Source organism: Rhinolophus sinicus, linkage group LG10, assembly GCF_036562045.2.
Source record: "Rhinolophus sinicus isolate RSC01 linkage group LG10, ASM3656204v1, whole genome shotgun sequence".
Classification (NCBI taxonomy): Eukaryota; Metazoa; Chordata; class Mammalia; order Chiroptera; family Rhinolophidae; genus Rhinolophus; species Rhinolophus sinicus.
In genome coordinates, this window is record NC_133759.1 from 42,222,785 (window position 1) to 42,250,655 (window position 27,871).

Genomic DNA, 27,871 nt, shown 5'->3' on the forward strand with positions numbered 1-27,871 from the left:
CCAGGAAATAAGGGACCTGGATTTGAAACCAAGTCTGTCCCCAGAGCCCATGGTCTCCTCCCTCTCTTCAAAAGTGACACACCCACAGACTGGGCTAGGGAAGGGACCAGCAGAGGAGGACGAGGTGGCACCAGAAGAAAAGGAGGACAGTGCCCAGCAGCCAGAGGCCACAGAAGGACATGAACCTGGATCCCAGGGAGACAGAGAGGAAGATAGGACGTCTGAAGTGGAGGACTGGGTATGAAGGATATTGGCAGGGTCAGGCGAGCAGCTTTCCCTCCCTCCACAGCCTTATGCAACCCAACCACCTCTTCTCTGCTGCTGAAAGCTCTGGTTTGGGGGTGAATGGATCCAGATAACAGAAGGCAGAGAACAGAGATGACTACAGGATGCAGATGTGTTTGAAAGAAACCCCACAGAGGGAACTTTTGGGGATAAACCTCTTCAAAGGGAGGCTGGATTGCAGCAGGAACAAGGTGACTCCTGTCTCTATCTGTTCCAACTGAGAAGCTGCTGTGCTTAAAGAGAAGCTGTAAACAGCCGGTAAATCCCAGGTGACTGTGACCTCCACTTACTCAACCAGCCGGAAGGGTCTGCTCTGTGAGCAACTCAGCAAGCAAAGTGAATTAATGCAATCAAATATTCATTCATTCTGCACTTACTGATGCTTGCGGTGCACCTAGCTGGCACTGTATTGGGTATGTGGGGTGGGGGGAAGGAGCTGAGAGTCTTAAAATGAATCAGACAAGGTCTCTGCTCAAGAAGCTCATCATCAAGTAGGGCAGACAGACACAGGAATCACACACAGAGCAGTAAGTGTCATGCTGGGAGTTATGAATGGGAGTATAGAGCCCAGAGGAGGGAATACTCCCTGTCCTGGAGGAGCTGGGGAGAACTCATAAATGAGGTGACGTTTGAGTAGGGTTTTGTGGGATGAGTAGGAGTTCCCCAGAAAAGAATGAGGGAAGTGCCATTTCAAAGTTACTTAACTGATGAGTAGTAGGACTGGGGTTGTACTTGAATCCAAGTTGTGCTCTGGATACGACATAACATCATCTGGAGATTCCTATTCCACCAATTCCCTCAACTATAACCTTGGTTTTAAAACATGTGGTAGAAATCATCTTCTTTGGAGTCAGTCCTGTTTGAATCCTGCTTTCACCAATCATTAACAGTATGACCTGGGGCCTAGCTGAGAATACATGCTCAATATTCATTACTTTCTTTACCACCTTTTCTGATTGTCTACAGGCTTATTCTCCTGGCCATTCCCTGAGCCAACTTGAGACACTGAACACCTTCAGGCTTACCAGCAGGTGGCACCTGGAACTGTAACCAGAGGCCTGGAATCCATTCTGTGTTGGAGGGATGGGAATTGTGGGTGCCTGGGTGCCTCTCGAAATCTCAGACCCCACCCACCACACTATGCTAGCCTAGAAGAGTGGTTTTCAATGGCGGTTGTGGAAGTGGTGGTGTGTGGGTACCACCTACTTTGGGGCATCTGGAAATGGATAGGGCATTCTAGTTATCACAATGATTTGGAGGACACAACTGGCATTTAGTGGGTAGTGGCCTGTGAAGTGCTTCATCATGAAGCATTGTCCTTTGTCCTGCCCACTTTTCAAATGTCCCCTGGACTACATTTAGGTGGAAAAACCTGTTTGTAATGATGTAAATCCAGATCTCTAATTCCACTTACACGTTGTGGGGACAGAGTCCCAGAGGGCAGTTTCCAGGCTCTCGGTCTTGCGTGGAGGGGTGCTGGCTCGGGTGGTGGATGGCCATCAACTGTGATTGGATGGCCATCGGCTGTGGCTAGTTGGCCGTCGGCTGCAACCAGTGAGCCATTGGCCACTAATATAACTGCTGTGGCTATGCTGGCAGCAAATGGGGGCTAGCAAGGAGATGGTGGCTGAGCCCGCAAGCGGTGCAGTGAGGTTGCGAACAGCGTGGCTCCTGCTTCCTGTTTCTCCAACCCAGCCGCCAGCGAGAATATAGTAGTATGACTCCCCTACCTATGGCTCCGTGGGTGTTCCTTTTTGGCCTCACCATGTCCTGTGTTCTTATGTGGGGAGCGGGAGCAGAGACCCCGCAGGCCGCCCTGCATGACAAATGGCGCAGCGAGCAGGGTCTCCCGCATGACACCCTGCATGACACACGTAAATGCAAAAACACAGTGCAGTTTTAATCTGCTCTGAATTGTCTAAGATCATTCTGATCATGTAAGTTGAGGGAAGGTGATACAGGCAGACCTCGGAAGTATTGCAGGTTTGGTTCCAAAACACCGCAATAAACTGAGTCATAGCCTTTTCAACTAACAGAAGGTCTTACTTTGGTAAAAAATGCAACATCTGTGAAGCACAATAAAGCGAAGAGCAATAAAACGAGGTGTGCCTGTACACTGTTTTGCTTGGAGCTTTACCATGGTTGAACCACTTGGTGGGGTTTGAGTTGCCAATTCCACACACCTGTATCTACCTGCATTTGTAGCTGTGTGTTTACATGTGGCTGTAGGCATCTGTCTGCTTCAGAAAATTTCAGGTGTTAGCATGCCCGAACATTTATATAGTGAAATATGGATTATTATTTTATTATAAATGGTTTTTCTTTTATTTTTCCTTTACCATACGATTAATGTAGTATTATGATTATTACTATTTTTAGTATTTGTGGTTAGATGATATGAACTGCATTTCAGGATGGTAAAGAGGATGTCACCAACTATATGTTATCAAAGGGGGCGTTCGGTCTGAAGAATTCAGACCCATTGGCCTAGTCCATACAACTGGGACTCTATCCATTTCCTTTGGGATGACAGACAGTGCAGCCTAAGGATAGAAGCCAGGGTTTGGGGGCCAGAAAGTTTTAAATGTGAACCCCAGCTCTGTTGCTTACTAGCTATATGGCCTGGCGAAATTTGTATGTTTTACTGATCCTTAGCTTCCTCATTTGCAAAATGGGGATAAAACACCCATCTCAAAGGTTGTAGTAAAGGTTATATGAGGTCGACTGTAAAAGGCACAAATTAAGTGCTCGGTAGTAATAGAAGCTGGTATTATCATTATTATTGTTATTATTTCTGCAAGGAATCCTTCCCAGCTGGAACCCTGAGATGTGAGCAGGCCTTAGCATCCCAACCCCAACCCCCACTTCCAGTCTGACTCAGTGTCCTGGATCTTTAGACACTGATGGGAGAGGGCTCCTGATCCACAGGAACCACGAAAATAAGCCTCCCTCATTGGGACCCTGTTGCATCCAGGCCTGAATCAGGCCTCATTCTCTACTGAATGTTGCCCTGGGTGGGGGTGGAGGGTGGGAGGCAGTCCAGTGCCCAACAGCTCTCCCAGTCTCCACCCTAGCTTTGAGCTCACCTTCCCCACTTTTCCCATCACTGCTGGGGTCCTGGCATGCTTGGGCTGAGTCCCTAAGCTGTGGGGACCAGTCAGGAGCCATCTCCCAGGTCCCAGCTCTGGTCTCTGAGTCCTTCAGAATCAGCCAGGCCCCTCTGCCACTGCCAGGCTTTGCAGTGCTGGGGACAGCTGTCTCCTTCCCAGGTTAAGCATCCATAGGGTCCTCACCTAGTTCTCAATAAACTACCAATGTTACAGTTCATGATGCATGAACTCTGAGTGGGCACTGGGAGCTGGCTTTTCTTATCATCATTCCTTTGTGGTTCTCTCTGCCCTGGTTTTCAACTCCTGCTTCCTGGGCCTCTGCCCTCACGGACCCCAGGAAGGTCTTGAATCATGCATTTGGCAATCTGAGAGAACTGACTCTTTCCCCCAAGGCAATGGGAACCAGCAAAGTTGTCAGAGCTGAGAGGCCACTCCCCGCCTGAGAAGACCCAGAGCTGTCTTCACGCCTCCTCTCTTTGGCTGAGTCATTAGGAATCCCTAGAAGATGATGAATGAAACCCAGTCTTGATCAAGTGCTATCTGAGTTCAGCGATGACACACATGACGCCCGCCCTGAAGAAGTTCATAGTCTAGCAGGCAGGAGACAGTCACATACCATAATTATGGTTCAATCTGGGGTTCAATGTAGTACATGTTGAGTGTCAGGTTTACACTAGGGAACATGGGCCTTCTCATGTGAGAATGGCCAACTTCTTCTGCCTGAACAAGAGGGAGGACTGAGAATAATGAACATTGGAATGAGGTATTGAAGGATGAGTAGCAGTTTTCCAAGGCTTGGGCTATCTCTCCAGTCTCACCGGCTGCTTCTAGCCCAACAATCTAGCATGTGATGGTCTTGGGGGAAAGAGGAGATAGAGGAGGAAATGAGGATGAAACACAATTCTTCATACCCAGAAGGATCCATGTTTAGACTGGATCCTGGTTCAGAGACACTGGATTCCGTATACTATTCCCAAAACACAAAACTCAGTATTTCCCAGAGTTTCACAGAACATGAATTCCTTAGGAAAGTCCTGTATGTTATGTGAAAAGGGAGACTCCAAGATCAAATAAATTGCAGAAACACTGGGTTAAGCAAAGTGAAGCAGATTTTACTGCAGGACTTCTGAGAGCCTTTAAGGTAAAATAATAAGACAATAATTTATATATTTAAAATAAATGTTTATAACTAATAATTTAATATTAAAAATATAATGATTATTTAGTGTTTCCTCATGTGCAAGACATGTGCTATGCGTTGTCTCTTGAATCCTCATAATAACTTTATGTCATCGTTATTCATCATTATGTCATCATTATTCCCATTTTGTAGACAAGGAGACTGAATGAACCCAAGAAGTGAAGTTCATGGCCCAAGGTCACACACTAAATAATGAAGCTGAGATTCAAAACCAGGTTCTATCCGACCCGAAGTCTCCACACTTTACTGGATATTGTAAATATGATACAAAACATTTCCAAACTTATTCAGCCACGGAACTTCCTTGCATCTGAGATTCCACAGAGCAACTTGGGGAAATACTGCTCTAGTTTGTTTCTTGTGGTTCACCAAAAGCCACAAAAGGACTTCTGGGACTCTGCTTCTCTTTCTTCTTCCCCCATCTCAGGGAGCCTTGAGGTCCTGAGTCCCGCATAAGGCCCTTCCGTGTTCACCCAGAGGCTGGTATGAGAATCAGGAGGGGTTCCCAGGCGAGGCCGAGATTCCAGCTGGCAACTCCTGAACTGTTCAGGTCTAAACACATGATCTCATTGGCTACATATGACCTGCAGAGGGTTCCAAATTTTATTCTCAGCCAGTGCTAAGTTGCTGCTTCAAACTTAACTGCTGCTTGAGTCCCCAGCAGACTAGACCGGTTATGAACTCAGAATCCTTAAACCACTGCCTGCTTAGCAGGAGGAAGTATGGACCCTCTGAGAGCTGATGCTGTGTGACCAAACTGGTCAGACCCAGGCCTTGTCTTTCTCACGTGGGGCCCTCTTTCTCACTCCAGACCTTCTTGCCCCTTCCTCACTGCTGGCAGAGTAGTCTTTCAACCAGCAACATTCAACTTGCCACGCCCTTCCTTAGAACTCCTCAATGGCTCCCGAGTATCCCTAACAGAAGTCCAAATTGCTTGGCCTGATTTTCATGGCCCTTGGAATTGGGGGGAGACTTTGTAGTCATGTTTCCTTTCTCCAAAGAACACGAGATGAGAAATGGGGGCTGTTAAGGAAGTGACACACACAAGGTCTGGATGCCCTGTCCTTGAAGATAAACCATCTCTCAGGAGGAGTCATGTAGCACCTGCCAAATCTCTTGCCCAAATCTCTTTTATTTAAAGACTGTTTATAACAAGGAACAGAGGAGAGCTTTTCCCTTACCCATTAAGTAAGAGAGTTGTGTGTAGATGTGCTTCAGACCAGGCAAGAGCCCCAGGGAGGTAATAAAGAGGACTCAGACATCTCCCCTTTTAGAACCAGCCCAGAGTTGGAGCAATCCCCTCCTCGTCCTCCTCTAAGAGCAACGACACACGTCTTTTCAGGGGTCCCGGACTGCTTGAGGAGCAAAAAGTCCCGCCTCTGCCAGGGGGCTGGCAGCAGAGTAGAGACGTTTGAATGCTTCCTGGCATTGCGTGTGCCTCAATCTGTATTGTGCATACGTGTCTCTTTGTTGAAATGCAGATGTGATTCTGCAGGTCTGAGGTGAGGCCTGGGAGTCTGCATCCTCAACAAGCTCCCAGGTGAGGTCTGTGCTGCTAGGCCTAGAACCAGTCGGGGAAGAGCAGGTTCCAGACAACAAACGGGCAGTCAAGACCCTTCCACGCCCCTCGGTCTTCTGCGGACTCTGAAACTTGCACTCATTGCAATTAAAAGGTTCCAGGCAAGGCCAAGACAGGGAGGCTGCTTATCATAGGTGTGTCCATCTCCCATCATGCCCACCCTTAGGTTTTATTTCATGCTCTGGCAAAACCTAACTCCGTACACTTTCCTGCACATATATGCTATTTTGGATGCTATTTTGCTCTGCTTAGGTTATACCTTCTGCCTGGAAAGCCCATCTCACATTATTTTGCTGAATTAAGTCCTACTCATTTTTCAAAACTCTGCTGGCACACACCCAGGCTGAGATAACCACCCCCTCCTTCTACCTGAGATTCTGCACACACATCACTCTGTGCGCATCTAGACCATAACACATATCTGCCTGAGTCTAGGTCTGCCTCCCCTCCGAGGCTGTGAGGTCAAAAGCGCAGATCTTGCCTTGCCCCTCCCTGTCTCCCCCCACCCCCCAGTGCCTAGCACACAGTAGGTGCATGCTAAATGTTTGACAAACTGATCCAGAGCTGGCAACATCTTCTACAAAGAAAGAGTTTAGCAGATTCTTTCCACCTCAAGAGAAATGATTTAATGTTATAAACAAAGTGTGTGTGTGTGTGTGTGTGTGTGTGTGTGTGTTTGCTCTCTTTTTTGTTCCTGAATTTTAAGAAAGGTGTGAAGTAACGACAGTAATGCAGTTGGTAGGTGCTTTACCTGGGTTAACTCACTGCATCTTGTGAGGCAGTTCTGCCTTGAACAGATAAGAAAACTGAGACTCACAGGGGCCACGGACCAGTCACACAGTGTATAAGTGGCAGAGCCAGAGGGGATTTCAGCACGGCTCTGTGCGACCCCGAGCCCAGGGGACCTCGGCTGAGTTCCTCCCCAAATCTGCAAAGCTTGAAGCCTGTATTTTACCTGTAGGAGGGGATGCTCACATGTTGGGGGAACAGGAGGCAGTTAGAGTAGTGGGATGGAGTCCCAGGGGGCTGGGGTGTGCCGAAGGGGGAAGGGGACCCTCTTTTGATGACAGGGTGTCAAAAGGGAGCTAATTATTGACGGACACCTGAATAGAGGACCAGGTCCCCAAACAGAACTGTTCTTGCTTGCAAAACAGTGAGCAACTCATTTTGCTATCAATTCAGAGAAACAGCCAGAAGGGTCATCGGCTCTGACTTGACAGAAGTGGGGTGGGAAGATTGTTTCAAAGGTTGTTTCACTCTTCAGTGTACTGCCTCTTGGAGAGGACAGAAAGAACAGCAGCTGAACAAGTGATTCCAGAATGAGTCACATCCTGGCTCCAGCCTGCTCAAGCTTTGGGGAACATGGGAGGTGGCTGCCAGTGGCCCCACAGGTGGTGCCCTGTATCCCCCCACTTGGTACAGGAACGCAGCCTCCAGTTGTGCCCAGCAGGCCTTTGTCTCCACCTCCTCCACCTTGTCCTAGTTTCCCAGCCCCACTCTGTTCCTCTGAGCCATCACTGCTATAATGAGCTGGCTGAGGTGGGCCGCAGGGTGAGCAAGGGAATGATGTCCCCTCCCCCATACCTCCTCTGGGCCTCTCCTATTCCCCCATCTCTTGGTTTCCATGACAGCGTCTGGCAATGAGGTATCTACTTCAAAATGCTGGCAGAGACGCCAGGCAGGAGTCACAGAGACAATAGGCCTGGGGTGAGGGAAGTGAGCTCTCTCATCTGTTGCGTGCCCACGTGGGTGGGTCCTGTTCAAGACTTCACATCCATCACCTCCCTTACTCCTTACCCCACCAGGCGAGGAACCCATTATTGCCCCATTTTACAGATAAGGAGACTGAGGCACAGAGAGGGGAAGGGACATTGCCAGGGTCATACAGCCCGACAGTGGCAGAGCCAGGATTCAAACTTGATTTCCATGGGCCCCAAGACCAGGCCTTTAATCATTATACTACCTTACCTCTTGGCCAAGGGTCAGTCGTTCAGGCCCAAGCACTGCCACTTGCCATGGGCTCTTGAGTGAATCCCTTCACCTCTCTGAGATTCTACAGAATGGGGTTGGTGTGTGCCATTGCCCCAAGGGCTGTGACGCCTACAATTCATTGGGGAAAGCCCCAGGATCCTAGTTGGAGTTCAGTAAAGGGGTCTGCTCCTCCATTTCCAACTGGAGAGAACCCAATCCCAGGGTTCCGGGATGGAGCGGAGCCAGGGTTGCCCAAACCCCATGAGAGAAGTCTGGCCCAGAGGCATTTCTTGCATGCTGCTCCCACCCCATGTTCCTAACAATAACAGCTCTCATTTGCTGGGCACCCCCTTCATGGCAGGAGCCCCACTAGGGCCCTGCATGCTCACAATGACACCGGGAGGGAGGGAGACATGGTTATTCTCCTCTAGTTACAGATCAGGAAATCCAGCAGTGGCACCCAAGGTGAGTACCACAGGAGCTGAAAGGAGACAGTGTTCGTGCCTGCCTGGGTGACTGGGGAAAGTGTATCAGAAAGACATCCATTATTCTCCGTTCTGCCTTCAAAGCAGACCTGGAAGCTGATCACTTGTCATCACATCCGCGTCATACCGGTATAGGCCACCACTGTCCTTGCCTGAATGACAGCGTTAGACTCCCACGGAGTCGCTCTGCCACTACTCTTCCCTTCCTTCAGGGTATCGACCACACAGCAGCCAAGGCCATGCTGTCCATCCCACATCTGATTGTGTCATTGGAGGCTCAAAGCTCTCTAGTGGTTCTCATGTCTTCTAAACAAAAGCCATATCCTCACAATGGCTAACAGGACCCTGCATGTCTGCCCCTGTGACCTCTCTGACCCCATCCTCATCTGACCCCTACACTCGCCCTTGCTTGCTCTGCTCCAACCACTCCAGCCTTCTTGCTCTTTCTAGAACATTCCAAACCACCTCCAGGGCAGGGCCTTGCCGTTCCCTCTGCCCAGAATGCTTTCTTCTCAGATATGAGCGTGCTTCATTCCTCATTGATTCCAATGCCGCCCCTCCCACCCTACATATAAGGACCCTCCAATTCTCCCACCCTGCTTATCACTTACTGTTCTCCAACACTGCATTTTACATTCATTTGCTGATTTATTTCTTGCCTGGCCCTCCACTAGAGCATAAGCTCGAGGAAGGCAGGACCTTCCTTCCATCGTGTTCATCCCTGTATCTCAGCACCCAGACCAGTCTTGACAGTCATTCATGGGTTATCTATGGGGTGGCCTAGGGCAGAATTTCTTGACAACTGGATACTGGATAACTGAAATAATAGGATTCCCTCTTGATAGGTTGAATGTGAAACATAAAGAGAAACAGAAGTTGGTAGGGATGGGGCAGAAATCAAATGCCATGCAGCTACAGAAGTCAGAAGGCCACAGATATCATGGAACAAAAGATGGCAGGGGCCAGCACAAGACATGGGACAACCGACGTCGTGGGCATCCATTACCCGGGGACAACAGAAGCCACAAGACAACAAATATCATGGGCAACCAGAAGCCAGGGAACAACAAATGTCACAGGCCAGCAGAAGCCATGGGACAACAGATGGCATGGGCCACATAAGTCATGGGACAAAGGTGTCACGGGCCAGGAGAAGCCACAAGACAAAAGATGTCATAGACCAGCAGAAGCCAGGAGGTAGAATATAGGCTCCACCTGAGTGTTTTCTGCCTTGTTCTAAAGAGTATCCCAAGTGCCTAGAGGAGGCCCGCCACACAGTAGGTTCTCAATAAGTGTTTGTTGAATGAGTGAAAGGTAGAGCATGGAATAGGGAAGAGTCAGTTGGTCTGAGCAGAAACAGCCACAGCAGAGGTCTGTCATCCCAGCAGTAGAGTGGGACGCAGAGGTCACTGCTGCAGGAAAGACAGGCTAATGCATCGCCAATGGATTCAAATGATGGCCCAGTTCCCCATAGGGCCTGGCGCTATGGTGGTGACACTGTTTTCTGTCTTCTTACATCCCCATATATCCAGACATCAATCCCCATTAATCAAGGCTAATGCGTGCCAGTCTCTAGACGCTGCAGCCCCAAGCAACCTGCTGCCAGGAAGCCTTCCTGGAAGAGGCACCACGGAAGGGAGAACTTGGAACGGGCATCCCCGGGGCCCCTCTCCTTTCTTTTTTAAACAGCTATATTGAGATACAATTTACATACTGTAAGAGTCACTCATTTTCTGACGTATATTTTCACACACACACACACACATGTGCACGCACACACACTCTCACACACCGGAACAAAACTCTCTTGTTAAGTGTACAATTCAGCAGGGACGTAGGGTTTGAGTGGGCAGAGGAGCAGGAGGGTATGTTGCCAGCTAAGACATGGTGATGAGGAAGCACGAGGCAGGTCTGGGGAAGGATGCGTTGTCCAGCATGGGCGGGGCACGTGGAGAGTCTGGGGTGAGTGAGACGCACGTATGTGAAAGGCACCCAGGGCCAGTGTGCAAAGAGCCTATGAACAAACGTCTGGATGAGTCTAGATGGGACGTGGTAAGCCTCAGAAAGAGAGCAGTCTGCCCGAAGCCAGCAGCGGTGTCCGCAGAGGTCAGGAGCCGGGTTCTAAAGCCAGCTCTACCATCACAGGACGTGTGAGCCTGGACAAGTCACCCTCCCTCTGTCGGCCCCTGGGCGCTGCCTGTTTCTCTCCCGAAGGAGAGCCCTGCCTCCATTATCTTTCAAAGTTTCTCGAAGCTCTAACTTTCCCTACACAAATGTGGTAAAGAGCACAAGGCTGGGAGTCAGACCTGGCTTTGCACCCTGGTTCCGCCACTTTTTAGTGCGTGACCCTGGGCTCCTCGTCTCTAAGACAGGACTACAGTCCAGCCTCTCCAGGCTCTTTAGAGGGCCAAGTGAGATAACAAAAAGAAAGCCATGTCCCACACACAACAGATGCTCAATGCGTGCCCTCATTACCACGCCTTGTGCCAGGCGGCGTTAACAAGGTGTATGAGGGCAACACTGTGAACCAATAAGCCGAGAAGTTGGGAACGGCTCCCAACCTCAGCGTTTTCAAAATAACATTTAGTGTGTGGGTAGACACACAGCTCTGTGTCTGAGATGAAAGGGAGTAAAATGCATTCATCAGAAAAATGCTTGGTTTCCCTTAGTGACTAAGAATGCAGAGAAAGCCCTTAGTGTCCAGAATGGGTATGATGTGCTTGCCATTACAGAACTCGATGCTGATGGGGCAACCTGTCCCCCTGTCAGCTCCAAACCTGGGGTGCCCAAATCCATGTAACTCACTCAAGCTTTCCACTTCAATCCGCACAGCCAAACGTTCACTTGAGTTTTCTTCTAACAGAGAGAAAACAACAAAATGGGTATCAGCAAGCACTCAACATCAAAAACTCAAAGCTTGCTTGTGTGATTTATTCCTGCTATCTAGTCTGGAACTCAAGAAAAAGGGTATAGTGCCTACCACCTAGAAACACCCACTTTATATATTTACAGGAGGAGAGAATGAATGGACACATGCAACCTGAGGCACCAAGTGAACAATCGGAAGCTTTGCATGATGCTGAGCAATTTCCAAAAATGTTTCAAGCAATTAGCATCATACCCTAAGGGGCTTCATAGCCCACGGGGAAGGGATCAGAGCAGTCCAGTTCAAACTCCAGTTGCTAAACTAGCTGTATGACTTTGGGCCAGTCACAGCCTCTCTGAGCCTCCCTTAGCACTGTGCTTCCCCATCTGAGGTCATCACATCCTGCTCTCTTGTTACTTGTCCAGCATCTGCTTTCTCCACTACCCTGTAAAGGTATGGCTGTGTCTATCTGTCCCCTGCAGCATCCCCAGCACACGGTGGGAACACAAGCCCTGTGAACAGACTCCGACTGTACCTTTCCCTTCCTCTGCCTCTGCTGCTGGCCTGGGTGCTGCCTGTTGGGGTTTAGCAAGGATTCCATTCAGCTCCAAGAACATGAGAACTTTTTCTTCTGCCGGCCACTGGTCAGAAGGCCAATGTCAGCCTCTGACCCAGGAATAAACTGCACAGCTGTTCCTGTTTCCAGCTGGACTAAAAGAACTCCATGAAGGAAGTAGACTCACATGCAAGCGTTTGATTGAGTGGAGAAGCTATAAATCCTGGACTCCCACAAGAATCGGAGGGACTTCTTCTAAGACCCAGACATCAGAATGCACAACACAATCTATTTCTGTAGCTCTTTGTGGCAGAGGAAAGCAGGTGTGGATGGAGGATGAAAATGCTTATCTTAGTGGGCAAGGAGAGTTTAAGAAAAACAGCATAAATTTCCATCTCTCGAGGAGTTTCCAGTCTGGTGATAGACAGATACAGGTAAAACGGGTATTTATTTTACATTTTGATACATGGTGTCAGAGAAGCACCTAAACCAGCCTGGGGATCAGGGTATAAATGAAAAAGGGGGATGATGCCTCTCAATACATCCCTTTCCTCTCTATGCCACCTCATTACATCTACTTTTCTTTACACGGAACATTCTTTATGCCCCCTCCCCCATTGACCGACCGTGTCACTATCTGTTACCATCCCTGATCACACTCTGTGACTTTTTCAAATTGAAATATAGTTGGCATACAATATTAGATTAGTGTCAGTGTCCAACACAGTGATTCGACATTTATATCCCTCATGATGTGATCACCACAATAAATCTAGAAACCATCTGTCACTGTGCAAAGTTATTAGGATATTATTGACTATACTCCCTGTGCTGTACACTACCTCCCCGTGACATACATATTTTATAAATGGAAATCTGTACGTCTTACTCCCCTTCTCCTTTTTCATCCATCCTCCCATCCCCTCTGGCAACCATTAGTTCGTTCTCTGTATTTAAGAGTCTGTTTCTGTTTTATTTGTTTGTTTTAGATTCCACATATAAGTGAGATCACATGGTATTTGCCTTTCTCTGTCTTATTTCACTTAGCATAATACCCTCTAGGTCCATCCATGTTGTCACAAGTGGTAAGATTTCATTTTTTTTATTGCTGAGTAATATTCCATTGTGTATGTGTGCCACATCTTCTTTATCCATCCATCTATTGATGGACACCACGGTTGCTTCTGTATTTGGCTATTACTAGTAACACTGCAATGGACATAGGGGTGAATACATCTTTTCGAATTAGTGTTTTCTTCAGATAAATACCCAGAAGCAGAATTTCTGGATCATATGACAGTTCTATTTTTAATGTCTTGAGGAACTTCTATACTGTTTTCTATAGTGGCTGCACCAATTTACAATCCCACCAACAGTGCATGAAGGTTCCCTTTTCTCCACATCCTCGCCAACACTTGTTATTTGTTGACTTGTTGGTGATAGCCATTCTGACAGGTGTGAGATGATATCTCACTGGGGTTTTGATTTGCATTTCCCTGATGATTAGTGATGCTGAGCAACTTTTCACATACCTGTTGACCATCTGTACATCTTCTTTAGAAAAATATCTATTCAGGAATAACCTCTGCACATTTTTAAATTATAATTTTTTTATGTCAAGTTGCGTGAGTTCTTTAAATATTTTACATGTTAACCCCTTATTGAATACATAATTTGCAAGTATCTTCTCCCATTCAGTAGGTTGTCTTTTTGTTTTGTTAATGGCTTCCTTCTCTGTGCAGAAGCTTTTTAGTGTGATGTTGTCTCATTTGTTTATTTTTTCTTTTGTTGCCCTTGCCCAAGGAGACATGTTCAAGAACATAGTGTGAAGACGAATGTCAAAGAGTTTATTGCTTATGTTTTCTTCTAGGAGCTTTATGGATTCAGGTCTTACATTTTAGCCCTAACATTATAATCCATTTTGAGTTAATCTTTGTATACAGTGTAAGAAAGTGATCCAGTTTCTTTTTTTTTGGCATGTATTCATCCATTTCCCCCAAAATCATTTGTTGAAGAGACTGTCATTTCCCTATTGTATGTTCTTGTCTCCTTTGCTAAAGATTAATTGACCATATAAGTGAGGGATTATTTCTGGGCTTTCAATTCTGTTCCATTGATCTATGTATCTAGTTTATGGCAGTACCAGACTATTTTGGTAGTTGTAACGTTATAGTGTAGTTTGAAATCAGGGAGCGTGATACTTTCAACTTTGTTCTTCTTTCTCAAGATGCTGTGGCTATTTGGGGTCTTTTGGATTCCATATATATTTTAGGATTGTTTGTTCTAATTCTGAAAAGAATGCCATTGGTATTTTGACCGGGTTTCCATTGAATATGTAGATTTCTTTGGATAGTGTGGACATTTTAACAATATTCGCCTTCTAATCCATGAGCACAGAACATCCTTTCATTTATTTGTGTCCTCTTCAATTTCTTTTTTCAATGTCTTACGGTTTTCATAGTCCAGGTCTTTTACCTCCTTTTTATTTATTTCGAGGTATTTTTATTTCGTGGCATTTTATTTCGAGGTGTTTTATTCTTTTTGATGCAATTTATTCCGAGGTATTTTATTCTTTTTGATGCAATTATGAATGATTTCTTAATTTCTCCCTTTGATAGTTCATTATTAGTATATACAAATGCAATAGATTTCTGTATATTAATTTTGTATCCTGCAACTTGACTGACTTCATATACTTGTTCTAATAATTATTTTGGTGGCGTCTTTAGGGTTTTCCATACATAGTATCATGTCATCTGCCACACTCTGTGACTTCTAACAAAATAATACCTGAGCAGACCACTTGCTCTTCCTGAAGCATGTTCCTTTCCACCTCTATGCCTTTGCTTATGCTGTTTCCCCCTCCTGGAAAGTCCTTCCTCCATAGCTCTAGCCATTGAAAACGTATGTTTCAAAGCCCTGCTCACACTCACTCATTCATTCACTCCACAAGAATTTCCTGAGGCTTACTATGTCCCTAGCACTGTGATGGGTACCAGGGATATAATCGGGGAAGCCACAGGCCATGTACTTAAGCTGCCGCGGGGAGACAGATGGTTACAATAAGGAGTAATATGTGTGTGGTAGATGCAAGTCCAGGGGATGCTGTGAGTCCCTAGAAGGGTCCTGACCCAATTTTGGTGAGGTATGTTCAGGGAAGGCTTCCTGGAAGAGGAGACTTCTAATCTGAGTCCTGAAGAATGAGGTGAAAAGGGAGAGAGGTGTATGTAAATGTATGTGAACATATATAATTATGGCCATTGACATGGCCATAATAAGAGCTGGCATTTATTGAGTGGTACTAGGAGCCAAGCACTGGACTAAGCACGTCAGATCTATTACTGCCTTTTTAGTCCTCACAACCCGATCCCCCTGATTCAGATGAGGAATCTGAGCCACAGAGAAGTTAAGATCTGCTCCTAGTCAGACAGCTACTAAGAGGCAGGTCTGGGATTCAAACCCAGTGTGGCCCCAGAGCCCATGATTTGACCACTGCCCTCTCCTGTCTTCTGCTGTCAGTATCTGCCACCTTCTTTTTTTACTTAACAATACATTTGTCTGAGACATCTTTGCAGGTGGTGCAACTCAGGTTTCATTCTACTTAATGGCTGCAGAGAACGCCACTGGATTTTGAGCAGAGAAGTGACATGATCAGATTCCATCCTGGGGACATCAGAGGATTCCTGGGGGCAGGAAGCTGTGTTAGGGGTCCTGGGAGGGGATGGTAGGGCCTAAGTTCAGGCTGGGATAGGGACAATTTGGGCGCTGAGCTCTGGGAACATGGCAAAGCCTGGGGTGTAGCAACTGCTACCTCTAAGGGAAGAAGGAAATGGGGGAGGGGCTGTCTCCAGACCCCCTTCCTTACACGAGGTCTTACAGATCCCAGTACCGTTTCCCTTCAGCCCCCCCACCTCAGCCCTGCATGCTTTCATTCTCTCTGAGCATGCTCCAACTCGCACTTCCAATTAAGAGTGAGTGATCACCAGTTTCAGTTCCGCTGGGTTGTGCACGTGGCGCCTGTGGAATTCTTAATTCTTTGCATAATTGTCGCTCAGGAGGGTCACATCTATTCCACCCGAAGTGCAAACCAAACCAAACCAAACCCCTACAAGTTACCCAACAGCACAGCTTTAGCACTGTCCCCCAGTAATGCCCCACTCAGTCTCATCACACTCTCCCACCTATCGATCCTAAGGCCTCTTCTCTGACACAGGCTCGGTCTGTCCATTTCTCTCCATCGATACCACTCCCCTCTCTCACTGGACGACTGCAACGGCCTCTACATGCGTCTCCTCACTTCCACTCTAGCATAATTTCATCAATAGCTCCAGCTTCAGTTTTCTTATCCATCAAATGGGCATACTATTATCTCACAGGGCTGCCCGGAAGATGAGGTGACGTAATGAATGGAAAGCCTTGGCCAGGAAGTTCCTTTCCTTGGTCAGCAGGACGGGAGGGATCAGAAAGTCAGAACTCATTCGTACTCTGCTGGTACACAGAATAATCAGGCACCATGAGGCCTCTAGATCTCCCTGCCTTTGTTGGGCTCACCTCCCCACCCCAGGGGACTTCTTGCCCTGTTCCCTTCATGCTCCTTTCCATGGAATGGGAGCTTCACTAGCTTTATACCCCTGGCCTCTCTCCCTCTCCTCATTTGTTCTCCCCTGGGCCTGTGCATGGCACCACATATTTATGAGTGAGTTTGAGAAATGACATAGGCAAGTAAAACTCAGGCCCTTTCCTGCTTCTCTGAGGAGCCCTGCTTGCAGGGAATATGTGCCTGACTCCGCTCTCTACCAGGAAGGAGAAGGGGCTGCCCCTCCAGGGGTCCAGCACTTCCTGCACTGGGGCAGGCAGAGAAACCCCTCTAATTCTGGCTTTCAACACTCACCAGCCCACATGCTCCAATGTCACTCTGATCAGTAATAAGAGTGACATTTTGGTCTCCAGCTGCCTTGCTCTTCGTCTTAATTTTCAGTTGGTCTAGAACACAGGCTGGCAAAGGAGTGCTATTTATCGACTCCTTCTACCCCGCCACAGGACTGAGCAGTGGGAGAAAATCCTGTCCTGCATTCTTGACTCATTAATGGAGCTTCTCAGGGCCTCGGTCCAACCCAGTGCTAGATGCTGTGAGAATCGATCAATAAACGACTGACAAATATTTATTAAGCTCCCGATACAATCGTGAAAAGCGGTCATCTTGGCTCAGTGTGTCTTACTACGTCCAAAATGCCTGATAGCACTTTCAGGTGTGTGAATGCTACAAAGTGCCAGGGACATTCCCCATCTTGTCTTCACCGCCATTTGCACAATCCGGGCATGTGTCTTTAAGGATCTAGCTGTGACCTTACTTCCTCCATCCAATACATTTTTAGTGCACACCTACTAGGTGCCAGGTGCTAATTGCTGAGGCACTGCAGGTAGAGCAGTGATGCAGGCAGAGGACATCCCTATACTCTTGGAGCTGGCAATTGGGTGGGGCTATGAAGAAAATCAATGCGGAGTGACTGCACAGGGGTGATGGAGGAAGGCCTCGCTAAAGACGGGACAGCTGAGTCCTCAGTGATGAGAAGGGGTCAGTCATTGCAAGATCTGGGGGAACGGGCGGTCAATAATGCTGTGAGATGAGTATTATTATTATTCTCCTTTGATAGATAAGGGAACTGAGGCCGGGGAGGTTAAAATGCTTCCTCCGAGGCCAAAGATGGCATCAGGATATGAGTCCAGGTCCAGACTCAGAAACCCCATCTACTACCACCAAACACACTGGCCTCTAGGTTCTAGCACTTTTTAAAAGAATCTTCCCTTGGAGAGTTTCAGTGAAGTGGAATGCAGCATGCCCTCAAGGAGCTTCCAGTCTAATTTGAGAGAAAACATCTTTATACAGAAAACACTAATCACACGAGGCAGGTCAGAAATTTTGTATCGGATTAATACAATTTCAGATTATGAAAACCCAATGGGATTTGTTTTGGAACATGACAAAATGCCCCCCAATTCCTTGGGGGAAAAGAAATCTATATAATATCTTTGTTTATTAATTGGTTCATTTAATAAACTCTTATGAGTTGGCCAGTCTCTGTTGTAAATTCTTTTCAAATATTAATTCTTTGGAACTTCATGGTTCATTTAATACTCTGTCAATTATTACAGTCACTAGCCTCACCTTAAAGTTGTAGGAATCAGGCAAAGCGAGGTTGGATGACTTACCAGGGACACACTCTGGAAAGTGGTGGAGCCAGATAGAAACCTACGTCATCGGGCCCTGAACCTTTTGCTCACCACTGTAACCTGAATTTGTAAGTATCATTTATATAACTAAGTTTATATCTACAATTACATTTTGTCTCTTTGTCTCTTTCTGCCTCACATGAACTTGTTTTCAGGAGATTGTGTTGGTCTGATTTAAATGCAGAATTCATGGGTTCCCCTGTATCTGGGAGGTGCTTTGAAGAGCTAGACCATCATTCTCTGGGGAGGCTGAAACTGGGACCAACCAGAGGCCCATCTGAGGCCCATTGGGCTGGAGCCGCCATCTAGGCAGTTAGAGGCCCTGGACAGAGGAAAGAAAGCTCGGCTTCATTATGGGCCCAGGATCAACAGTCACGTCAGCAGATGCTCCAGACCACACGTGTGGGCTGCAGACGGAACTGCACAGGGCGGCAGGTGGATTTACTTAATGATGATTCTCTCCAGGAACAGAGAAACGCCAACGAGTAAATAAATGAAGTTTTCCCAAAATAATAAACTGAGTGAAAATTGCCTAGAAAGTTTGAAAGAAAAAAACAAAAAAGAAGGGGAAAGCAGATGCCTTTGCCAGCTATGACAACATACAGATTAATCATCAAAGCAGTGTCACACAAATCCCCTCTCCTCCCCTCCATCTGTGCTCTGCCCTATTGGTGTCTGCCCTCCGTTCCCTGCCATGACCCTGTCTGATGGTCGGCACTAGAATTAGCAGAAAGTTCCAGACTAGAACAGACAGCCTGGAAAGAGACCTGCTACCAATGACAGGGCTTCCAGGTGACATACCCTGAGGCCCAACATAGAAAACCATGTGAATGGCGCCCCCTGGAGTTGTGCAGAGCTGCAGTTCTGTGTTGGAAGATAGGGAGTAAGTTAGGGTCTGATACAGGTGGCATAGGTGAGGAAAGGAAGAAAGAGTCAGTAAACAGGATGGGGACAACTGGTTGAATATGTGAATAAAAAAATTAAGTTAGACCTTTATCTTACACCCAAACCCAAACAGGTTAGAGAGTGATAATTCAGTGTGAAATATGAAACCATTAAAACAATGACAACTAGAAATCTTGTTTTTCTAATCTGAATAATGGGGGTAATAGTAACTACCTCATAGCATTGTTAGGGGGATTAAGAGAGATGATACAAATTAGCATAGTGCCTGGCACTTTAAAGAAAATTGAGGGAAGATTCGGCTGAGAAATTTGCCCAAATCTACCATGTTTCCCCGAAAATAAGAGAAAATAAGACCTCGCTGGACTACTGGCTCTAATGTGTCTTTCGGAACAAAAATTAATATAAGACCGGGTCTTATGTTATATAAGACCCAGTTTTATAGTGTAGTTAAATAAGACCAGGTCTTATATTAATTTTTGCTCCAAAAGACACATTAGAGCCGATGGTCCGGTGAGGTCTTATTTTCGGGGAAACAGGGTAGCTACTCCAGGGGGATGGGGGAATCAGCAAGAGGGGTGTAGCTCCAGGTTATAACCCAGGGATTCCAGGCAAATGATACCATAGAGAGGGAAAGCCTCTCCTACCAACTGGAAGAAGAATGGTCCATGGAGTCAGATCCCTCCGTCTGTGGGCAACGGGGAATACTAATTCACGGCACACACACTGTACTTACGGTGAGTACCCTGCTGGCAGCCGCAGCAATTTTAGAAGCAGGAGGAGACTCAAGAGGTGCTCACAGACATTGGCCTTTCACCCTGGGATGAGCTCCCTTCATCCGTGACGCTTGGTTGGAAGAACCCTCCCCGGTACCCAAGGCTGGGCTCTCCCTGCAGCACTCGGGACAGATGGGGTCACCATCCCTGTCCACTCCTGCCTGAGGCAGCCTCAGCCTTTCATGGTTGGAAAGTTCCTCCTTACACTGAGATAAATCCAGCTGCCCTCCCCACCTCCCACTTTATTTTCCACCCACTGGGCGCCTCCCTGGTGTGTTCCACCAAACACACAACAAGAACAACACCCAGCTTGCGCAATCTCTTCTAGAGAAGCCAAGAAGTGGGAACACTACCCACCTCGTTTCATGAAGCCAGCATAACCTTGACACCAAAGTCTCACGAGGCAACACCAGAAAGGAAAATGGCCAACGGATCTCACTCATGAACTCATGATATTAAAATTCTAAACAAAAAGATGAGCAGAAATAACCCAGCAACAAAGATGCTACAGGATGACCCAACTTGAGTTTATTCCAGAAAAGCAAAACTCAGTACCCTGTTTCCCTGAAAATAAAACCTAGCTGGACAATCAGCTCTAATGCGTTTTTTATATATAAAACACGGTCTTATTTTACTATAAGACCGGGTATAATATAATATAATATAGTAAATACCAAGTTTTATATTAATTTTTGCTCCAAAAAATGCATTAGAGCTGACTGTCTGGCTGGGTCTTATTTTTGGGGAAACACGGTAGTAACAGTTCACCCTGTTAACAGACTGACAACTAAAAATCATGTGACCATCTGAGCAGATGCAGAGAAAACATCTGTTAAAAACTCTACTTCCATTTATGACTAAAAAGAAAAGAAACACTCAGCAAACCTGGAATAGAAAAGAACTACTTTAATCTGATAAACATTATATAACAAAACACTAGAGTAAACATTACACTTAATTGTCGAATGTGGACAGCTCCTCCCTAACAGCTGCAAAAGGCAAGATGCCCAGTATCCTTTTTAATTCATTTTTGTATTGAGGTCTTAGCCAGAGCAGTAAGGCAAGAATATATATATATATATATATATATATATATATATATATATATACACATATATATGGAATGAAAGGATTAGAAAAGAAGAAACAAAACTGTTATTTGTACCTCCTACAATTGTATACAGTGTTTCTAAAAAACTCTACAAATACATTTTTTGAATTAATAAGAGAGTTTAGCAAGATTTCTGGATACTAAATCAATATGCAAACTGCAAACTTATTTTTCCAAAAAGTAACCAATAGAGCATAGCAAATTATACACACACACACACACACACACACACACACACACACACACACACAAAGAGGGTGCCAAAAATATGTATACACATTTTAAGAAAGAAAAAACTGTATTAAAATTGTAATACTCAATATATACCGATAACAAAAGATGAATACAAGTCACATTTGACTTCCGCAATTACAAGAGGTGTTCAAAGTGGTTACCATCAGCGTAACTTTAATACATATATATAATTTATAATAGCATGCAAATTATCAACTGTCTAGGAATATAGCTAACAAAAGATGTGCAAGATCACCAAGGGAAAATTAGGAAAATACACCATGAGAAGTTAAAGATATCCTAAATGACGAAAAGAGATACCATGTTCATGGAAGACTAAATATTTCCACCCTCTACGGGGCAATAGAGCTCAGCAGTAATAGCCAGAAGATCAGAGCAACCTAGGCTTATATTCTAGCTCTTGTCGCTTCTAAAATGTGTGACTCTGGGCATTTCACCAACCCCTCTGAACCTCAGTTTCCTCACCTGTAAAACAGGGATAGCCATTCTGTCTAGTTATTAGGAGTCAATGGATATGAAAGCCCTTTATAGAGTGCTATATAAATATAGGGATTCTTATGACTAGCATTATTGCCCCTTTTTGGTGTGAAGGTGGGGGAAAAGTTTTCTCTCCCAGATTAGGCCAGCTGTGTCCATGCTTCTGCTCATCAATTTGTCATCAGGGGCAGCACTGGGTGCTTATTCTGTGGGTAACTCACAACAACCTACAAGGCAGGTGCTGTATTAGCCCCATTTTACAGATGAGAAAGCTGAGGCGCAATCAAGCAACTTGTCATTCATATCGTCATTTATTTATTTGACATTCATGAGCTCCTTCTAAGTGCTAGGAGCTGTGAATACCCTGGTGAATGAGATCGACATGGTCCCTGCTCTATCAGGGCTAAGAATCTAGTTGGGAAGGTAGCCAAAAATCATACCACAACTGACAAGCAGGCAGAACCAGATTCAAACTCAGGTCTGTTGGACAAGCTTCTAGAGTCCAAGCTTCTAAACACCTCCTGGAAGTGCTTTCCTCAAGCTCCTCTGCTCCATCTCTCTGTTGTAATGTAATGATTTCTAACATCTACTCTGCTGACAGCATCACGTTTCAATGGGTCTTGCCAGCCAAGCTGCTTCACAAATGGAGAGCTGTCAGCTTCGATCCTGGCCCATGTGATCCTCATGCATTATCACTGGAGAATTACAACAAGGAAGATGAATGCATAAAAGAAGAGAGGCATCCTGGCCTCCCCTCCCACGGCATCAGTAGCATTGTTCCCAATGAGTGTGCGCCCGAGTCCTCTGCTACCATTAACGGCAGAAGTGAGTCATTTATAAATCACATGCGGGAGCTTTATTATAATTACATCCCACAATTCAGAAATGCTCGGCGTCACTGTGAAAGGGAGGGCAGCAGGTGACCAGGACTTGAATGATCCTCTGTCAGGTACATCTTTCAGATAAAACGTCTTGGATCAGGAGCAATTACAGCTAATGCCCAGTCTGAATGCTAATGAGAATTACTTACAATTGCAAGTAATTCTTTGCCATTTATACCATCTGCTTTCTCGCCTTCTTTTCTCTGCTTTTGCATCCTGGCATTAATCCTGAGAAACAGACACTGGGAAATACGAGTAAGAGCCACTCCGCAGATGAGGAAACTCATGTCCAAGGCCATTCAACTCAAAGGGCCAAGGCTGGAGCTCTATCCCTGCATTATTATTTTTTTACTCTACCATTCTGTTTTTAAGGGAAAAAAAATTCCGAACTCTGGATGTGTCCACTTTGCCTGGAAGGGGCACAAAATATCCCGTCAGTAGGACAATCTGAAAGGCAGCTGGGGAGGTGTACTCTGTTTACACCTTTGTCTCGGTGAGGACAGGGGAACTGTAGGTAGACCTTATGAAATGAACTTCAAACCTACCCTCTGACATCCCATATCCACCAAGAGGCCCACACTTGTCCCTTGGGGACCTGAGAAATGACCATGAAGAGAAAACCTAGGCTGAAAGGTAGGAAGAGTTTTTTCCTGCCCACACGTGACAGAAAACGGTCCAAATCTGTGCCCCTCAGAACAAAGCCAAAGCATAAAGTTCAAGCTACAGCATGGAGTAAGTTTAGCCATAAGAGTGATATCATGGTAATGCCCAGCGTTGCCTGAGCACCTACCTAGTACAGCACCAGAAGTTTAAGTCTGTACTGAGACATCAGGTTTTAGCCTATTTAAAGCTTGAGACTGCACCAAGACTTCTGGGACAAATTTATATCCAACCCTAGTCCCATTCTCACTTTAAAGAGGAGAAAGCAAGAGGCTTGCAGGTGCCACAGCCAAGAGACAAAGTTAGCCTGTTTGACCTTCATACCATGTTTCCCCCAAAATAAGACCTAACTGGACCATCAGCTCTAGTGCGTCTTTTGGAGCAAAAATTAATATAAGACCCGGTCTTATATAATGTAATATAATATAAGACTGGGTCTTATATAATGTAATATAAGACCCAGTCTCATTAATTTTTGCTCCAAAAGATGCACTATAGAGCTGATGGTCCGGCCATGTCTTATTTTCAGGAAATGCGGTAGCAACACTCATGACAGCTAACATTTACATAGCACTTTTATGCATTACATGGCACTATTTAGGTGCTTCATGCTTAAGAACACAATTCTCTCACCAACCCAGCGAGAAAGGTGCTACGAACACTCCTATTCTAAAAATGGGGAACTGAGGAACAGAGAGGTATAGCAACTTGCCCAAGGCCACAGAGCTGGTAAGTGACAGCACTGGAACTTGAGCCAGCTCCAGAATCCACACTTTTGATCTCTTTGCTATGCCTCCTCTTTGCTATGGAAAGGCCACACCATTTCCACCAAGCACTTCTTAATTGTGAAAAAGTAAAGTGCAAACGTGGAATTCTGACAGAGTCCAAGGGGAAGAAGTTCTTCCCACCTCAGACACTCAGCTGAGGGCCAGGAGGGACCACTCCCAGTCCAGCATCACCCAAACTCCTCTGGGCTACAGGGTCCTTGGCAGGCAGCTCCAGGCTCCACCCAGCTCTGAAATGGACAGCAGTGCAGAGCCATCTCCCACCTTGAAAGGGTTCTGTGTCACACTTGAAAATGGTCCCAGGCTTCCCTACAGACTCTTCCAACACCAGGGAAATACATCTTGAGACAACTAGCAGCCTTAGGCAGCCTTGAGCTTGCCTGTGAACGTGTAGTAAGCCCTGAAGATATTAAAGTATTTACATGGGGGGGTGTCAGGGATTTCTGTGGGTGACAGGACACCTATCAGAGAGAAAGGAGAAGAGGTGCAGGGGTATCAGGGACCTTGATGCCTGGCATCTCTCTATTCTTCACCTTTGCTGCTGCCAGCCACAAGCAGGAAGGACCTAAGGTCCCATGTGCAGCCCAACTTTCACTGATAAGCTGGAAGGAGTAAGGTAAGGTCTGTGTTCAAATCCTAACTCTGCCATAGACCAGCTGGGCAACCTCATGCAAGTTCCTTGACTTCACTGAGCCTCACAGACTACCTGTCCAGTGAGGCTAGTCATAATAGTGCCTACCTTGCAAGGCTGCTGTGAGAACTAAATGGGATTTAATGGTATTCTGATCATTCCGCACACTCTCCGCACACTCTCCCTCTTGCAGTCTCTGCTGGCTCTTGGCTGTCTTCAAAATAAAAGCCAAGATTGGGGGATTCAAGTCCCTCCCTATCTGACCCCCAACTCCCCTCTCCTTCATGCACTGGAGATGTACCCCATCAGTGCTCAAGTCACAGGGACCTACCTCTCATCACGGAATGAGTTCCCCAAGCACATTCCCTCCAGGGGACATTGATCACACTACTCCTAATGTTGTCCCCTCACGTCTGGCTCCGGGTCTGAGTTGGGAGCCCCCTGCCGGAGGACAGGGACCCTGCCTGGAGCACCTCTGAGCTACCAGTTCCCAGGCAGAGCGAACACCTCAGAGAGACTCAGAGATTCCAGGTGGGGTCTTCTTCTTGGGGTGGGGTGGGGGGACAAAAGGGGTAATCACCAAGAGAGGGAAAGTGGCTTCTGTGAAAAACTGCTGTGCTCCACCTACAGCTCCTGACTTCCTAGGGTCCTTCCAGAAAAACGGAGAGCAACTTCCAGAATTTAGTGCCTTCTCACCCTTGCCCTGAAAGAGCAGCCCGGATGTGCTTCTGCCACCAAAATCGACTCCCTGGCAGTAATGGTCATCTATTTTTTCAAAAGGTCCTCCCCATGGACCAATGAGGAGGACGTGGTCCACTGTGTCACCTGGGCTTGTAGCCAGGCTGCTGGAGACCATGGGCCGTGGTCTTGATGCTTCCCACACCCAACCCCGGGTAATGCTGAACCTGGGGCTCGCCCGCAAATGGTGAAGTAGTTTGGGTCAGGCGGACTCCGTCCGGCTCAAAACCTTGGCTCTCTCCTTGATTCGCTGGTGCTGCTGAGCACAACTTTCTCTGGTCCTCAGTTTCCTTCTCTGTGAAATGGGTACAATAATACCTCGTTTCATCAAATGACAGGGAGAATTGAAAGAGATCATGGATACTCAGCACCTGACACTAACAATGCACTCAACCGATGGGCTTGGACTACAGTTAGCATTCAACTCTGAGCCGAATCCGGGGCAGCTCTGGAAGAGCTGGAGATTCACCCTGTCCGCGTCGGAGCCCAGGGGTAGCTGCGCTGGGCGTGCACCCTTGGCCAACCCAGGGGAAGCCACAGGTGTCTGCGCATAGGGGCGCTGGGGCCAGAGCTGAGTATCTGGGAGGGTGCCACGGAGCGAGCCGCACTACGGGACCCTACCCAAGCCGCCCACGTCCCGAGGTCCCCCACCCGCGTCTACCCGACGCCGGTCGATTCTGGGGGTCTCTGCAACTCCGCGGGGATGCCCAGACCCAAGCCTGGCCAGCGCATAGCCTCGCCCCGCAGCTGCAGTCCCGCTCGCGCCCCTGCCCGCGCCCTGCCCGCGCCCAGCTACGACTCACCGGCGCCGCTCCGGGGAAAGTTTGGTGGTGTGGCGGCAGCAGTGGCCAGACTGCTCAGTGCTCGGCGGCAGCGGCTACCGGGACGCCGAAGGAGCGGACTAGAGAGGCGGGGCCCGGGGGGAGGAGCCGCGTCGGAGGGGGCCAGCCGGGGAGGGAGGCGGAGACCCGGGCCCCATCCGCTGGCAGCGCCCAGGCCTCCAGCTCGGCTCTCCTAGGGCCGCCCCACGCCGGGAGGGGGCGCCACGGGTCGCCTAGGGCGTGGACACTTTCTCCTACCGCCCGCCGCAGGGTCGGAGCTGCTCCCGCAGAGCACCCCAGCCTCGGGCTCTGCGGGGTGGGGCGGCTCCTTGGGTTTGGAGAGAGGCGAATGAAGGGTTAGAACCTTGGCGAGAACTGAGGGTAGACAGACATCGGTAAGTCAAGGTAAAGAAGTAGCGATAGAAACAGTCAGAGATGAGATGATGTTGGGCAAAGCCAACCACAGACCGACTGATAGACAAACACAAACCTCCCCTTCCCTTATCCCCTCCGGAGAGACCAAAAGAGAAAAAGACAGACAGCCAAAACCAGGCAGACATAGAAAGAATAGGACTGACAGACAGGGACCTCCCTCTAGAAGTTTCATGGGGAGCTAGAGACCCCCAAGGTCTAGAATGCCACACCCCTCATCTGTGTCTCCCTAGCTCCTCCAGGTGAGCCAAGTTTCGAAACACGACGTGTCGCACTTAGCATCCTGTGCCAAACCTGAGCAGAAAGTGGCGAGGTGGGGATTGAAAGGGTGAGAGTGGTGTGGCGCTAGGAGCCTCTGCCCTCTGGAGGAACTCGAGAACTCTTACCAGCTGCCTTTGTTTCCAAAGCTGGGAGAGAGAGGCAGAGTTTTCTCTCTCTCATCAGTGCTAGAAAACCTCCATTTGAACTGCTAAACAGTTATGGCTTCAGATCTTATCTCAACATTTCAGAAGAGACACCCAAGTTCAGGGGAAGAGGAGGGTGTTTGAGAAAGAGCAGACTGAGCTGTGGGGTCTAAGGTGTGGGTTTGGGGCCTCACGGGGGTATTTTAGCCCCCTCTGAGTAGAGGGTAATTCCACTCAGTGGTTGTTGGATCATATAGAGCTAGTTTGAGAACCAGCTTCACTAGCTGTGTATGGTGTGTGGGTGAGCCTTCTTGCTGCCCTCAGGGTCCACATTTAAATATAAAATGAGAATTAATAAAAACAGCTGTCATTGTGCCCTGCATTCTTCTCAGTGTTACAGATGCTTACTCAGTTAATCCTCACAACAGCCTGAATAAGTAGGAACTGTTACTATCCCTATTTTACAGAGGAGAAAATGGGTACAGAGAGGTTGAGTAACTTGCTCAAGGTCACACACACATATACACACACACACACACACACACACACATATACATGTATATGTATATATACATGTATATGTATATATACATGTATGTGTATATATATATATATATATATATATATATATATATATATATATATGGGAATCCACCCTATGTAGCTTGGCTACAAGGTCCAAAGTCATCATATAATCTTCATCTCAATGGGGC

At 47.1% G+C, this 27,871-nt stretch overlaps 1 protein-coding gene across 1 annotated transcript in view; it reads right to left on the reverse strand.

Moving 5' to 3' along the window:
- HRH1 (histamine receptor H1) overlaps window positions 1-26,929 on the reverse strand; it is an 86,155-nt gene extending 59,226 nt beyond the window's left edge. Inside the window, exon 1 of the mRNA XM_019732695.2 lies at window positions 26,305-26,929. The gene's annotated coding sequence lies outside the window, so the exon portion shown is untranslated. The remainder of the gene's footprint in view (window positions 1-26,304) is intronic.
- Window positions 26,930-27,871: the final 942 nt, after the last annotated feature.